General features: G+C 42.5%; 1 long non-coding RNA gene across 1 annotated transcript; it reads right to left on the bottom strand.

Moving 5' to 3' along the window:
• Positions 1 to 406: 406 nt before the first annotated feature.
• Positions 407 to 9,669, bottom strand: LOC148007013 (uncharacterized). The gene is made up of 2 exons (XR_015646064.1): positions 9,587 to 9,669; positions 407 to 1,258 (listed from the first exon to the last, which is right to left on the bottom strand). It is a non-coding gene; the product is annotated as an uncharacterized LOC148007013 (long non-coding RNA).
• Between the last annotated feature and the right edge of the window lie 7,921 nt (positions 9,670 to 17,590).

Here is a 17,590-nt window from a genome sequence, read left to right as displayed (position 1 = left end):
AGTAATGAGGCACAAGGCGATCGTCCAGAGAACATGCAGAAGGCACAACCCAGGTACATTTGTGCTTTGTCCATCCCAGTTTGCTCTGTGCTCATTCTTCCTCTGGCTCTGTTTTCCAGTTCCCCATAATTCTTACCTTCTTATATTCTCTAAATATTTTATGATTCTTCCTCTAACCCAAGCCTCCTCCCTCTTCTGGATTTCTTTTCTTCCCAGCAAGGACTCAATATGACTGCTGTGTATCCCACTCTAGAGCGTGGTCTTGCTGACTGCATCCCTTCACCTGAAGTTTATCACACTCTAAAAACACCAGTTTCCACAAGGTGAGGTGGAGAGTGCTATGACCTCATGGAATCTTTCCATAAGTTACTGGTCCTAGCACAAGTGGCCATTAATCACAAGACACACAGAACAAATTCTTATGTTTACGAAAGTAACATCACATTCCATTCAGCCTCAAATCTAATAACCAGTAATGCCTTTGTAAAAGTGCAATTAGAGTTGTTGCAACAGTGCAGATCCTGTGAAAAGGTAGGTCCTGCAACAGCGGAGGCACTGAAATTGTGCAGGTTCTGTGACAGTGAAGGTCCTTTGAAAGTGGAGGCACTGTGATAGGGGAGGTCATTCTACCTCTAGTGGAGGTGCTGCAAAATTGAAGGTTCGGCTACAGTGGAGGTCATGTGACAACTGAGGTCCAGCAATTGGAATTGCTGATACAGGAGTATTCCTGTAACTGTAGAGATCCTGTGACAGAGAAGTTGGAGCATCATTGGAGGTCCAGCTTCACTTGATGTCCTGAAACAGTGTAGTTGCTGTGACCATGGTAATGCTACAACAGTGGAAGTCCTGGGATAGAGCAGGTTATAAGACACTGGAGATCCTGCGACAGTTGTAGTGCTCCTACAGTGGAGGTCCTGTGACAGTGGAGGTCTGCAGTAATGGGGGATCTGCGACAGTGGAGTTGATGTATGGACAGTGGAGGCCCTGCCATAGTGGAGGTGTTTCCACAGTGAATGTCCTGCAATCATAGTGTTGTTTGGACTGTGCAGTTCCTTGGACAGAGGAGTTCTTGTGACATTGATGGTCCTATGACATTGGACGTTGTAAGACACTTGAGCTCCTGCACAGTAGAAATCCTGTGATAGTTGAGATGCTGAGAAACTTGAAGTCCTGTAACAGTGGAGTTGACACACAGACAGTGGACTTCCTGAGGTAGTGGTGGTGCTTAAACAGTGGATGTCCTGTGACAGAGGAGGTCCTGCAATAGAGGAAGAACAACATATGCTGGCTGGACCACGCAGTGCTTCCAGTAAATAGACCACCAACCAAGGGGTGTACAGGGATGTGATATATATCTATATCTATATCTATATATCTATATATATCTATATCTATATCTCAGAGGATGGCATTATCTGAAACCAATAGGATGAAAATCCCTTGGTCCTGTGGAGATGTGATGCCCCAATATAGGAGGATGCTGGAATGGTGGGTTTGGAAATGGTGGTGGGTTTAGGAGCACCATCATAGTGGCAAGATGGACTGATGAGATTGAAGATGTAGGAGTGGGAGTTTGTGGAGTGGCACCTGGAAAGTGGGCTATCATTTGAGATGTTAAAAAAAAGTGAAAATGATAAGGTTTACATTGTCTGACCAAAACCCAAGGGACACTACATAAGGAACACAAAAACCCACAGGTGCTCACCAACAATCAGATAAAATTTGGCCTTCGGTGGTCTACTCCAAAGAAACTATTCCAAGAATACTGTTTAATTTTTTCAAACACAGTTTAAAACTCTTAAGTGTGCTCTCAAATCTGCCCTAATTCACATAAATCAATCAAAACTGTTGGCTTTGTAAATAGTTCTCTTGTGTCCCAATGTTTATATGCTGGTCACACCAACAACATTATACTTGTCTACATGTGAGTCAAACAATGTGGGATCCTTGTCCCAAGTGGGCCAGGCAGACCCTGAGCTCACCTTCAGGTTCTCACATACACATACAAGCACACACACACACACACACACACACACACACACACACACACACACACAGAGAGAGAGAGAGAGAGAGAGAGAGAGAGAGAGAGAGAGAGAGCTTATCATCTATTTCTAAGGCATAATGTGTGCTCTTGGAGTTGGGCACTAGGACTTGCACATGTAAACAAGTGCTGTACACCTAGGAACATTTTCTGATCTGTATTTTCTCTTTTATATCCAGTTCCTTGGATATCTTCAAAAGCAAGTAGGGCATTGACATACCATGAATTCTTGGGCCTAAAGGTAAATTTTAATACAAAGCTCACATGTCACTCACAGATGACTCTAATAGGAAGTACATTAAGTTCAGTATCATTCAATCTGAAACCCTCAATGTGTATACACCACTCTCACTGCCCTCACGAAATCTCATGTTTGGACCACTCTTCCTAGCTGGAGATACCTGTTTATCTCCCAGAATAAAAGGGAGGCTCCAGGCTCAAGTGGAACAGCAGATTCAAGGTGGGACTATTGGGTGACATTACAGTGAACACCAGGGACTTCCCCTGAGAGGCAGGAAGTGGTCCTTTCATTCCTGCTGGGGAAACAGTATCTAGATTGTCCTGCATGGGACAGAATCCTCTCATTCTAGCAGATATCCTGGGTGACAGAAGGAATGTAGGTAGATTATGAAATCAAACTACCACATTTCTTTCTGAGGCAGAGACATTTGAGAACCTTGGCCCAGGAGTTAACAGCTCCAGATAGCAAGGTGATGTCAGTGTGGGCCCTGTATTTACCTATGTATAGTTATTTATGTTAATCACCAAATATTTAAAATTTACAGCACTTAAGAGCAAAGTCTCCCAGGAGACTCAGCTAAAACTAATCAGTGAGTTTTTAAGGGCGGCAATGGGGGGAGGATGGGGAGGGGAACACCCATAAAGTAGCGGAGGGGGAGGGATTAGGGGGATGTTTGCCCAGAAACCGGGAAAGGGAATAACCCTTGAAATGTATATAAGAAATACTCAAGTTAAAAAAAAAGAAAGAAAGAAAGAACACAAACAAGTAGGAAATTTAAATTCATGTGACTGCTAGAAGTAAAGCAAGATGCTCTTGGTAGATAAGGTGATAACCTTTGTGTAAGACCCCTAAAATCATACCAACTTAAGATATGAAGTGCTCAGATAGCATGCTTAGTGCCATGAACCCAAGACAGAGCTTCTCTATGTCTCATCATCTCTGAAGCACAGTCCACAAACAGTTGCAACAAACCTTCTCTTTCTCCAAGTTCGAAGTTACCTTTACTCTTATTGTTTCCACAGTTAACTGAGCTCTCCTGGATACACAGGTTTGACTAACCTTCTCTGAACTTCTCCCAACCATGTACAGATGGATCTCCCTCTGCACATGAGGCCTGTTCTTCTCAGGCCTGCTGTTCTCCTTCCCAGATTAGAATTGGACACCTTTCAAACCTACATTCTTAAGTCATCTATCAACATTGGGTACACGATAGGCACAAGTTGACATTGAGTGCAAAATGACACTTTCCTACCGGACAATGAATAGGGTCCAGGGGTTCCAAACATGAAAACTGGCCAGGTAAGGTCAGGTAAACCTCATACTGTCTCTATGTAGAGATAAAAATTGACACACCTTCCCAAAGCAGACTTGCTCAGCTGTCTCAGTCCACACAGCAGTCCTTTGCTGAGCGTCCTTACTTCCAGTGACTGATGAGAGAACATGAGAAGATGCTTGATTTCTACAAAGACGTGGGCCCCATGAACCACAGTAGCAGCAGCTTCTGATCAAAAGTTATACCAGGAACTGAAAATACCTAATGTTCATGTGGTGATTTAAATATGCTCAGCCCAGGGAGTGGGGCTATTTAAAGATGAGCCCTCATTGGATAGGTGTAGCCTTGATGGAAGAAGTGTGTCACTGTAGATGTGACCCTTATGTTCCTTGTCCTAGCTGCATGAAAATCAGTTTTCTAGTAGCAACCTTCAGATGATGATGTAGAACTCCCAGCTCCTCCTGCAACATGTCTGCCTAGATGCTACCATGCCCCTACCTTGATGATAATGAACCAAACTGCTGAACTTGAAGGCAAACCCAAATAAATGTTCTTCTTATAAGAGTTGCTTTGGTCATGGTGTCTGTTAATAGCAGGAAAACTCTAAGTAAGTCATTTTCTACCACAGATTACTAAGTTAGTTGAGTGATGTCTTCACCTGAGGAGACATGGCCTCTTATTAAGGTGCTAATCTCCAAGCAATTTCAGGCTCTCTTCTGGTATAGGCATTGGCTATAATATTAATCTTCCCAGTGTCTTTTTCTTTCCAAACTCTACATTTTGTATTTCTTTTTGCCCCATTTGTTCTTTTTCATTGAAGACTTATAACCACAGTAAGACCGAGGCCATACTGGGCCCTCTTCAAATTTTCATCAAAGAAATTTGTTTATTACTTTTAAATTTAGCCTCAGATAAGTTTTTAGGATGTGGGCAGAAAGGAAGCCACATTTTTGTAAAAGCTTTGTAGGAATTATCCTAGACCAGTTACAAACATTTTTTCCTCCTGAATCCCCTTCTCCTGGGCTTCCACAGTCTGAATACCTCTTGGCACTCCTGACTCCCAAGTGCCTGCCAGTATAGCCCATTAAACTCTTCTTAGAGCACTGGAATTCTTACATATTTCCCAAAACAAGAAACAACCTGGCATCGTGAGGTGTCACACAGCAAGAGTCCACTCCATTATGTCACCTTCTGCATTTGTTACCTTTGTATTTCTGTGACAGAAATGCCATGAGCACAGCAAACTATAAAACAAGTAGGACATTAGTGATTCTATTTCAGAGAACATGTGTTAGCAGAGGTTAAGTTCCATGACTACAGGGCATGGTGGAAGGAGGAGGAGGCTGAGGTATGACATCTAGAATCACAAGTACAAAGCAGAGAGTGCACAGGGAGTGGTGCACAGCACTGAAACCTCAAAGCCCAGCCCCGCTGACATTCTTTCTCCAGCAAGGGCACACCTCCTGGATCTTCCCAAACAGAGTCACCAACTGGGAAAGGAGTACTCAAATGCCCGAGACAGTGGAGGATAGCTCATGAAAAATGTCATGGTGATTCAGGAATTCGAATTAGTAACAGAGAGAACCTTCACTCTGGGTCACTGTGTGTTGATGCAGAGCCAGCAAGCTGCTCTCCCTCCTCTTGCACATAAGATGTGGATTAAGTAAAAATGTAAACAAGCATCTCCATGGAAAATCAACAGCCCTGTTAATCTGGTCACACTTACAGTATCGGTCTAGAGGTATTGGACACTGAAATCGCAGAAGGAGCCAACACAAACTAAAACCCCTTAGTCTATAGGAATAAAAGTACCACAGAAGGCAAAAGGGGCAAGGACATGAAGCAAACACTCACTCACTCAGCAGATAAAATTACAGCTAATCCTAACCCACAGACCTACTTCTTAAACAGCGTACATTCTGCTGGTACCTATTCAACATGATCCTAAATGCTGCAGTCAGAACAAATGGTTTCTTACTTTGTGGAGTATGACTTAAAAACACTAAAGTCGTCTGAAGGAAGCGAATGGAATCTTCTCAGGGCCTAGGGAGGTCGGCTAAGGGAGTACAGAATAACAAAACAACACCACCCAATTTCCCCACCAGGAAGCAGAAACTGGTCTGCTGTCAGTTGTCAATTGCTGCAGGTTTAACAGAAGCCTCCACACTGGAAGGACTGAGGAAGTTGAGGTTAAAATACAATTACACTGAAAGGTCACTTTAGGAATGAGAAGGGTAGCAACTGGACAGTGCTCTCTCTCTCTCTCTCTCTCTCTCTCTCTCTGTGTGTGTGTGTGTGTGTGTGTGTGTGTGTGTGTGTGTGTGTTCCATGCATTTGTTTGTGTGTGAGTGTGGTTGGGTTGTTGTTGTTCGATTAATTTGAGACAGAGTGTCACCACAAACTGAAGCTGTCCTAAAACTCACCCTGTAGACAAGGGAGGTTTGGACAGTATAGAGACCTTCTCTCTCCTGAAAGGTGGGATTAATGATGTGTAGCACAAGCTATGAGTGAATGTAAATTTCAAATTCTGAAGGTTTTATAAATCTCTTTCTGCTTGCCTTAACAATGCTGGTGCTTACAGCAATACATGGTACACTGAGGACAGAAAAGAATATACTGTGTGAGTTTGTGAGATGGATAGAAGTGAAAGGAACTAGCTGATTGAGTTTAGTTCCAGAAGCACTGTCAATATTCAAAAACAAATATAGTCAATTTTTATCATTTGTAAAAATCATTAAGGGCATCCAGTAAGAGATTAAACTATTTTTGGTGTTGTGATGCTACACAATCATAAGACTGATTCCTGTGGAACAGGCTGGTGGAGCAGACAGTAATCAACAGGACATCAGAAAACCTTCAGAGCAAGAACTAGAGAGATCGCTCAGGGTTTGAGAGCACTGGTTGCCTTTGCAGAGGACCTTCACTTGTTTTCCAACAACTCTAAGTCAGCTCACAGTCATCTGCAACTCAACATCTAGAATATCTTACCCTCTTCCGGTTTTGTGGGCACATACTGCAGAGACAAGACAAGTCAGCCTCAGCAAGGCCTGGCCGGCTACTCACACACCCCATGGCTCTGAGCCCATCAGCACCAGACCTGAGGACTACCAGGGGTGCAAGCTTTACACTCTGGACTCTTTAACCTTTGGTCAGGAAGGTACCATGGAATGTAGCTGGGAAGCAGAGTTTACAGAGAAAGCCACAGAAACAGTTCAGCCTTAAAAAACATAATCTGATCCCTTCAAAGCCAGGTGTATGTGTCTGTCTGTCTGTCTGTCTGTCTGTCTGTCTGTCTGTCTCTCTCTCTCTCTGTGTGTGTGTGTGTGTGTGTGTGTGTGTGTGTGTGTGTGTGTGTGTGTAGGTGATCATAAGACATAGGTGGTTTGGAAAATCAAGGAGAGGAAGGATTTATTGAGAAGCTGAGATGGTGGGGAATGAAGGGTGGATGTTGGAAGGAAGCTAGAGCATGGTGGGATTTTAATAGCCAAAGAAGTGAAATTCGTATTTAATTCCCTTAGACAACTGGTCCAGGTGCAGTGTTCCTGGTGGTGGCTCAGTGTTCCAGCTGTGGATTCAGGGAACTCAGAACATCATGATGAAAATAATCTCTCAGACTACAGAGTCAAATTCCTGCTGGTGCTCCAGTCTCATCAGAGAAGAAATTAAGTCCCTCCTCCTATGGATCCTCTCATTTTTGTCATTCTCGCCTGCAGGAGATTCAGTCCTTCCTCTGAGGGGGCTACTCATACCTGCAGGTGATTTAGACCCTCTTGAAGGGAATTCTGTTTCCAGATTGGGATGCGGACCCTCCTGTTAGGGAATTAACTCTCTAAATCTTCTCACAGAGTATGTGTGACTACCTGGAGACAGCATTATCTGCACTTCTAAACTCTGATTGGTAAAGAGAATCCACGATATGAGTTTGAAAACCTCTGAGTTATATACTGAGTAATGAAAACTTATGAGTTATACACTGTTAATTTCTAAATGTATTCTGTTGAGTATGAAAATCTCTGTAATATTTTGATGAAATTTACTTACTTCCTAGATTTCAAACAATAATAGAAGCTATAGTTAAAAGTTTAGTATATGCTTGCTCAAAGTAATTTGAAAATATTTTTGATTTTTATTAAAGATGGTGTATGACATAGAAATTTTCCCAACTATTGTTTTGTTTACTGCTAAGATATAGAAATGCTTTATTTCTGCTGACAGAGCTCATATTCATTGGTCTGGTATAACTCACTGTTCAATGCTAAACTTTAGCAGATTCCTTAGGGTCTCTGCCATTTATAATAGGATTCCATCTACAAGTTGACTGCCTTGTTCTTCCTTTCTCATGGGATGCCTTTTGTGCAATTTCTCCCCATAAATGACAAAGTCATATCGTGAGAACAATGCTGGATAGCAGTGCCAAAAAGACCTGGGACACATTTACAAAGTCTGGTCCAATTAGAATGGGGCTCTGTGAGAAATTTCTGTCAGGTTTGCCCTGACCCTACGATTCTCTCTTCAGTGCCTTAGCTTGGACAAGATACCCCAATTCATATGGTGAAGGATGAAGTCCCTGACACTCAGCAGGTGACACTTAAAGACAGTGCCTTCAAGGTGATTGATTCAAGGAAGCCTGAAAGGTGGGCTCTGTTGTAATGTCTTTGGGGTCCTATGAAGGGAACCCTAGAGCCACAGACACTTAAAGGGTGCAGGGAGAAACCACAGAACACCAAGAGGAATCAGCTACCTACAAACTGAGGAGAACTGGAACCAACTCTTGGACCTAAGACTTCCAATCTCAAGCCCACAGAAACCTCTGCTCAGTTCTTCAGGCAGCCCAAAAATATTACAGTGTGCGTTCTTGGTGTGTCCTGGAGCCTGAAATTCACTGCTGTAAGATCAGGTCGATCTTGGGGTAGATGGGACTAAGTATTAAGTCCTAAGATTTGTCTCTCGAGGTGAGATAAAGTGGTCCTGAGTTGGGTGCTAAGGTACAGTCCCAGGGTGAAGCTTCTGGATAGCTGGGTTGGGTCTTGAAACAGACAGAGCTGTGCGGTCCCCAGGGAACTTAACACTTGTTGCTGGAACAAAGGTTTCTTCTTTCAATGTCCACTTAGGCAAATTTGCAAAGATCAAAAATGCTGATTGTGGCTCTCACCACTTTCCCTTGGAGCATGCCCACAAAGTGCCTTGTTTTCTACTGGGAAGTCAAGCCTTCTCTTATAAGGAGCTGCTCATGCAGTCATCTCACCTCTCTGGTCAGGAAGAAAACCTGCTACAAACTCACCTTTAAGAGGCAGAACAGATCGTCTTCTCTCAGGTTAAGGTCACAGCATAGTCTTTAGATATTGGCTAGGACGGTGGGGCTTGAGCTCCCATTCCCTCAGCCTCTACCTTGTTTCCAGTATACCACAAGCCCTGGCTGGTCACATATCACTTTCCACAGAGACCTCTGTCTTCTAATCCCTCAGTCTCCCCTGTTGAACAGGAGCTTTCTGTCCCTGCAGCCCAGACATGGACTCTAATTTTAGGGTGGGGCTGAGTTTAGATCATGTAATGTTCAGACTCTCTGCTTGGCAGCCATTATCAGGCATAGTGTTTATATTTTTGTTCACTTTATCGGTCTATTTTTTCTACTGTGTGCTCTGAGAAGGGAACGCGTATGGTTACATAATTCTTGGTATTAGTAGCTGTACTCCCAAATCCTGCTCAGTATGGAGTCTGTGGATGTTCAGCATAGGTGAGGGAGGTGCCAAGTCAGGAGACCTTGATGTGCTGATGCAGCAAATGAGAGGTCAGAGAGGACCCAAGTGGCAGTTGGAGAAAGGAGCCATAAAGACAGTGGGGAGTAAACAGGTCAACTTCCCTAAGATTCCTGAAAAGAAGCAGACCTAATTGGGCTCCATCCCAAGGGAACTCAAGATAAGACTCACAAAAGAGCGCTAACAAGCCAATCCCAATTCTCTTATTTTTCCCACATTCCTGAGAGCAGATATGGGCGGTTTCAAACTCCCTGGGCTCCCTTCATACTCACAGGTATTTGATGCTGAAACTGCCACAACCTCTGTTCCGAAAATCCCCTCAGTAACGAATGAAGGGCGTGGCTAAATCTGAGAGAGGGGGGCGGGTATTGTTCACTGGCCACTCATGCACATGCGCACTATGCCTACCCACAGAAATTTTCCAGTCTAGTTTACTGGTTCATTGAACACAGGATTTTGCTCCTGTCCTCTCAAGAAATACAAGGTCGCCACAGTACTTGAGAAATACAAATGAATTTACTGTGGCATTGCATACCCAAATCACCTGGAGGCATCTCTTTCCCAGCCCACTTGCGATCCTGCCTCAGACTTCCCAGAGAGCAGGCCCTTCCCCTTCCGCTCTACCATCTTGCGAGCCTACCTTACAGATAATGTTTTGTTGGGTCCTTCAGTCAACCACACAGGTTCTATGTTCATTTCTCACACCGTTAATTAAATTAAAATTAAATAACTGTTAGGCTGAGAAAGAGATGCAGACTCAACTGCGACAAGTGTTCTTATAGCACTTAAGGCACAGGAGGCACAGCAACACGCTTCTTCCTTTCCTGACAGTGTATCTACATCTCCTTATTAAATGTTCAAGGTCTGAGATAGCTGTGTTTGCCTGCCACCCACGAGCTCCCATTCTTCTCAGACGCCTTTGCTCCTACCAGCAAGAAAGCTCTGTAATGCTTTGAGAGCTCTAGATCCTTTGGAGCCTCTGAAATATTAGTTAACTTTAGAACAGAACTGTCATCTTTAATTTCCACCAGTGATTAGTCTAATGATGATTTGTATTTTTAAAATTAAATCCCTAGGATCAAATCCAAAATCTTTCTTTAGAATTTTTGAAATTAAATTATGAATTAGATATTCAATCTCAAATATTTACAATAGATAGGGAGGCTCACATTTTTGAAGAATGATGTGTTGTGCACCTTACATAAAAACCTCCTTCTAGCCACCTCATGCAAATTAAAGCACATACAGGCAACATTTCACCTGCACTGAGAGACTTTCTCCTGCAGACAGGGTCCACTATAACACAGTAGTTGTCTGAAATTCTCGGATATCAATCTCTGGTAGGCAAATGGAGTTTGGAGAAAGAAGGGAAAGATAATTTCTAGGCCTACTGTCCTTGGAATGACAATGGAGAAGAGAGGGTAGAGGAAACACCCTGTCATCTTTACAGCCCTTCATTCTGCCCTCTGAGTCCAAGAACCCCACAGCTAACAAGAATAGGAAACTTCACCTTAGTCAGATCACTAAGAACTAGTCAGGATTTTTCTTGGTAAAGTAAAACAAAGTTTCTTGGATTTGGAACATCTCTCAATTGCAACCATTTCAGAAAAAGAAATTAAACATCACTTAGAAGTACATTTGTTCCTTCTTCTTCAGGCCCACTCCCACAAATCCACTGCCTAGGTCAGACCTGCTTGAGTACAGGTGACCTCTCTCTTCTCACTTACTGTTCAGTTCATTCTCAAGCTCTGTTAACGTAGGAGAGGCTTTCATTTTGTCAGACACATCAGGACCTTGTGAAAAGTGGGGCAGATGCTCTTTAAATATCAGGTTTGCAGGGGCTCCAGAACTGCCAGGTAAGTCTGCATCTTGGCTGGACAAGAAGAAAACACAAACGATCATGCATAAAAATACAACTAACTTGCCTAACTAAATTTTCATCAGAATTTTCATGTTTCAGTGAAACTTATTCTTTGTTGCATATTATTTCAGTAATTTTATGTATTGCTGCTGAGATAAGCTACACCTACGCTGTGGTCTGAGCAGAACTTTAAAACCCAATCTGTGCTCATCAACTAAATGTAAGTTCAAGGAAAAGGGCAGGGTTTGTGACATAGGCCCATAACCAGTCTCCCAAAAAGTTATGAGTAGAACTTAAAATATAACAAAAGTCTAATAAACCAAGAAACAATTCCATGTAGAAAAGGGACAATATATTCTCTTGACAGTAACTTTCAAAAATAAATATGCACACTACAGATGGCCCAGTGGTCAACTGAAGATTACATAAATGCTAGAAAGACAAGGCAAACAGCTTAGCCATTGAGAGACCCTCTCTCAATGAGTAACAGACAGTAATCTGAGGATAATTTCTGTCAAACTCAGGGCAAGCCTCCCCATGCACCTACGTACACAGATATATATGGTAATGCAACAAACCCACACTAAAAATGGAGAAAGAAAATAACAAAGACAGTGTGCTCAATTTCAGTAAGCAGGCAATTTGCGCCACCTAAGCAAGCATAACTACGGGGGTAGTTTAAAAGTACAGCGTTTCCACAAACTTTCCCCAATCTAATATGGAGAGTCAGACCAGCCCTGATTAATGTAATTCAGTGTTACAAAGGCAGAGGACATCTAACCTGAATGGATGTTTAACTATATACATATATACTTATGTAGATATATAACCTTATACAACAAACAGACAATATCAAACAAAATGGAGAGAAATTTGAAGCAATCCTACTAAAATCAGGGACAAGGCAAGCCTTCTCATTCTCCCAGTATCTATTCAGTATTTTATGGGAGGTTCTAGCCAGAACAATTACATAACAAAAATAGATCAAAGGACTACAAATTGGGAAGGAGGAAGTTAAGATATCACTATTGGTCGATGATATGATAGTATCAACCGGTGACCACAAAATATTCTACCATAGAACTCCTTCAGCTGATAAACAATGTAAGCAAAGTGGCTAGTTAGAAAAATTCACTCTATCAAATCAGCAATCTTCCCCTACTCAAAGGAAAAATGGGCTGAAAAAAATTAGGGAAACAGCACCCTTAAAATTAGTCGCATATAATATAAAATACCTCAGGGTGACTCTAACAAAGCAAGTGAAAGATCTGAACAATAAGAACAAGACTCTGATAAAAGAAATTGCGGAAGACCTCAGAAGATGGAAAGATCTCCCATGTTCTTGGATCAGCAGGATAAACATAGTAAATTGGCCATCTTACCTAAACCAATCTATAGAGTCAAAGCAATCCCCATGAAAATTCCAACTCAATTCTTCATAGAGTTAGAGCAATTCTCAAATTCATCTAGAATGACAAAAAACACAGGATAAAGAAAAATATTCTCAACAATAAAAGAAACTCTGGGAGAATCAGCATTCCTGACCTCAACCTGTACTACAGAGAAATAATTAAAAAAAAACACAGTTATTGATACAGGGACAGGCAGGTAGATCAAGGTAATACAATGTACAACCCAGAAAATAACCCCATACACCTATGTGCACTTAACCTGTGACAAAGTAACCAAATCTATCCAGTGTAAAATAGACAGCAGTTTCAAAAAAGGTTCTGGTTCAAATGTTAGTGAGCATGTAGAAGAATGCACATGATCCCTTATGTTTATACAAGTCTTATTTATAATACCCAGAACTTGTAACCAATCCAGATGTCCTAAAATGGAAGAATGGATATAGAAATCGTGATACATTTGCACAGTGGAGTACTACCTAGCTATTATAAACAGTGACTTCATGACTTCATGAAATTTGGAAGGAAATGGATAGAACTAGAATATATTAACCCGACTGAGTAAACAAGACGCAAAAGGACACACATGCTATGTACACACTGATAAGTTGATATCAGCGCAAAAGCTCAAAATGCCCACAATAACACTCACAAACCATGTGGAGCTTAAGAACAAGGAAGACCAAAGTGTGGATGCTTCAGTCCCACATAGTAGGGGGAACAAAATAATAACAGGTGGTAGAGCAAGGCAGGGACCAGGGAGCGAGAGAGGAGGGGAAGAGAAATATGCAAGGGTTGGGGAGGACAGGATCAGATTTTAGAAGGGAAATGGGCAAATTAGATTTTCAGGAAATTGATTAAAAACTGGGTATAGCCACTACAAAGTCCCAGGTGTTAGGGCAGTGAGAGTCTCCCAGGACGCAAAAAGGATTAATTTATCTGAAGTATGCAACAAAGGGGACATACAACCTGTAGAGACAACCTCAACTAGATAGACACGGCCCCAAGTTGAAGGATTGGGACACACGACCATCTCAAAAAATTTTACTTAGATATGTTCCTGTCCAAAGTAAACACAAAATAAAAACTGGAACAGACACTGAAGGAAAGGCCATACAGAAACTACCCCACCTAGGATTCCATCCCATCAGCAGATACCAATTCTATACACTATTCCTAATGCCAAGATGTGTTTACTGACAGTAGCTTGGTATTGCTGATCCCTGTTATATCAGCATCTGACCAATACAGCTGCAGATACTCACAGCCGACCATCAACCTGAGCCTGGGGACCCCAAAGGAAGAGCTAGGTGAAAAACTGAAGTAGCTGAGGGAATTGAACCCCATAGGAAGAACATTATCAGCTAACTGGACCACCCAGAGCTCTGATAGACAAAACAGAAACTAAAGAGTATACATGGAAGAAACCATGATTCCAGACACATGGCCTTCGCTGACATCAATGGGAGAGGAGGCCCCTGGTCCTGTGGAGGTTTGATGTGCCAGAATAGGGGGATGTTAGAGTGGTCAGGCGGGAGTAGGGGAGAGAATGGAGGAGCTCCCTCATAGACGCCAAGCTGAGGGGCATGGGGAAGATGGAATGGGTGGTTGTGGAGGGGCAACAAGGAAAGGGGATATAATTTGAAATTAAATGAATAAATTGATTAATTTAAAAAAAATCTCATGATCATCTCAGTAGACTCTGAAAAGGCCTTTGACCAAATGTGACAGTCCCTCATGTTAAAAGTCACGGAGAGAGAGGGTTACAGAAGAGTACATGAACACAATTAAGGTAACATACAGCAATCCACTAGCCAACATCACATTAAATAGAGAGAAACAAAGCAATTGTCCTAGGCTCAGGGGCAGGGTAAGGCTGTCCACCCTCTCCCTATCATTTCAATATGGTTCTTGAAGTTCAGGCTAGAGCAATAAGAAAACTAAAGGTGAACAAGGAGATATACATTGGAAGGGAAGAAGACATCATATTGGTATTTGTAATGATATCATTGAATATAGAAGAGACACAAAAAATTCTATCAGAGAACTCCTACATTTGATAAATACCTTCAACAAAGTGGATAGATACAACATTAATTAAAAAATTCAGTATCACTCTTTTAAACAAACTATAAAGGGGCTGACAAATAAATTAGGGGAACACCACTCTTTACAATAGCGACAAAAAATATAACAAAAAGGTCTCAGTGAAATTATAAGAAAATGAAAGATCTGTATGACAAAAATTTTAATCTCTGATTAAAGCAATTGAAGAAGATATCATAAGAAAGGTCATGGACAGGTAGGATTAATAATTTAAAAATGACCATCTTACTAAAACCAATCTAAATTGTGAATGCAATAACCGTCAGAGCTGAAAACAAGTCTTTACAGACCTTAAAAGAGCAATTCTCAACTTCAAGTGAAACATTTAACAAATCCAGGATAGCTAAACCTTTCCTGAACAATAAATGAATTTCAGGAGGAATCACCATCTCTGATTTACCGCTGTCCTACAGAGCTATAGCAATAAAACTACATGGTATTGGCATAGGAACAGGCAGGCTGATCGATAAAATGAAATCCAAGACCCTGAAATAAACCCACACAACTATGGATGCTTATTATCAACAAAGTAGGCAAAATCATATGACAAAAAATAAGAAAGCATCTTCAACAAATGGTGCTGTGCTAATTGGATGTAGGCATATAGATGAATGCAATGAGCCTTATCTATAAACCTGTGCAAAACTCAAGTCCAATTGCATCAAAAACCGCAACATAAAACCTTATCCATCAAATCTGATACAAGAGAATGTGGGAAATACGCTTGAGCCCATTGTACAGGAGACAACTTCCTGGATAGAACACCCATGGTGCTCAGACATTGAGATCCACAATTAATAAATGAAATTTGATGAAACTGAGGAGCTTATGTAAGGAAAAGAGTACACTTAATGGGAGAAATAACAGCTGAGCTCAGGTGTCCTGGAGTCCTCCCTAGTCTGTGTCAGTGATCTCAAGTCCAAGTCACAGCCGCCTGATTTGTAGTATCAAACACAGCAATGTTTCAGGCCAAGGGAACTGTGAACACCATGTACACCTTGCTGTTTGAATTTTACTGGAACTGCTGAGCACCAAAGGAAGCAAGGGCTACAAGGTCAGGTACTACAGGACTGGGACAGAGCTGGAATCCAAGTTCCCTTCTTCCGCTGCTATGGGCAGAAAGTGGGCCTGGTAATTGGTTCTTGGTGTGTATAGGGGACAGAATCTAAATGTCCTATGGGAGCCCTGGCACAAGCCTGCCCAAGCCTGGCTTAGGGAGCCTCATACCATCCCAGTATTTGATGTGTCCCCAGGTTTGTCTACCACCTTCTGCTGTGTGTCATATTCCCTACCACCTGCAAGGGACTCTAAATATCTTCCTACAAAAGGTTTTCAAGGAGGAGTTGTACAAGACACATGGTGGCTCTCTGGTGAAGTTAACACGGACCAATAGATTAGAGGGCTAGAGCCCCTGGACTGATGCTGGGTGGACACTCTCCTCTGAAATGCAACACAGAGATCTTTGTACAGAAATCAAGGGAGTGCTCTGAGTAGCTGTACAGAGCACCTCTGGCTCACGGACTCAGGACTGACACCCATAGAATGCTGTAGAGCAGCCGTTTGTGATACAATGGGTCATCTGCCTGGGTCCTGAGCCTCTAGAGATGATCCCAGGACTGGGCTGTGGCTGGTTATGGGCTCAGATGGGAGGGTGGGAGGGGCTTTGTCCTTGGCTCCTGGGAGTAGAGCAGTTTTTCTTTCCCTGCCCCTGCTTTTTGGATTTTTTCACCTTGGCAAAAAAGGAAGGACTGGAAGAAGTCTGTCTATGGAGAGTGAGGCTGGCTGGGAAACTGCTCGCTGTTCTCCATTGTCATCCTGCTGGGGGTTTGGGGTTGTTGGCAGGTTAGCCTCTCCACCATTCCAGTCTGCTTCTCTCCATTTAATCCATGCATCTCTGTCTCTTCACTTCGTGACATGGATGCACAAGTCCTACCTGTAGCTGCCACTCCAGGGCATAAGTCCCTCAGTGAGTGAATTCCAGATGGTTCTGTCTAGAGCAGCATGGTCCAGGGTAATTGCTCAGTATGTAGGTACATGGAAGAGGATACTGCATGGCATCCACACACATTTCATATAACATCAATCCTCATACTCTGGTACTCATCGGTTCTATTTACACCTTTCGCAATTATTGCTATTCACTGTACTGTGAAGTGTGAATTTTTATTATGTTTCACTTCTCCAAAGGAAGAGACAGAGTTTAGCACTGGAGATTCCCTAGGGCCTGGCTGAAAGAGAGGCCTTGATACACATGTGTGGTTCTGGGAAAAAGCTTTTTCATAAAATGCCCCGTTGAATCCCATTATGTGTGGAGGGCTCTGTGCCCTATCTAGGGTTGACCTCAGTATATTAATGGGAGCTGAGCCTTCTCTCTGATAGAACAGTGCTACTCTCCTGGAAGATGTTTGTGATGGTTTGCATATACTTAGCTCAGGGAGTAGCACTATTAGGAGGCATGGCCTTGTTAGTAGATATGTCACATTGTGCATGGGCTTTAAGACCCTTTTTCTATCCACATGCAAGCCAATCTTCCCCAAGCAGCATTCTGGTGAAGATGTAGAACTCTCAGTTCCTAGGCACCATGCCTGCCTGGTTGCTGCCATGCTCCCAGCTTGATGATAATGGACTGAACCTCTGAACCTGCAATCCTGTATCCATTAACGTTGTCCTTATAAGAACTGTATTGGTTGTGGTGTGTCTCTTGTCAACAGTAAACCCCTAACTGACACAATGTCCACGTTCCTTTCTTCAGCTTCCAGACTTTAGAAGCTTCACACATGAGCAGAATTCTCTTGGGACTATGGCCCTAGGCTCTAGGCTGTCTGCTTATTCTGAGATGTAAGGACATCCTGCACACCCCTATCCTGTGTTCTGAAAACTTTTCAAAGCCCATTCATCTG

Source organism: Rattus norvegicus, chromosome 1, assembly GCF_021556685.1.
Source record: "Rattus norvegicus strain SHRSP/BbbUtx chromosome 1, alternate assembly SHRSP_T2T, whole genome shotgun sequence".
In the NCBI taxonomy this organism is placed as follows: domain Eukaryota; kingdom Metazoa; phylum Chordata; class Mammalia; order Rodentia; family Muridae; genus Rattus; species Rattus norvegicus.
Note: the sequence above shows the minus strand (reverse complement) of the source record. Positions and strands in the feature narration are given on the sequence as shown.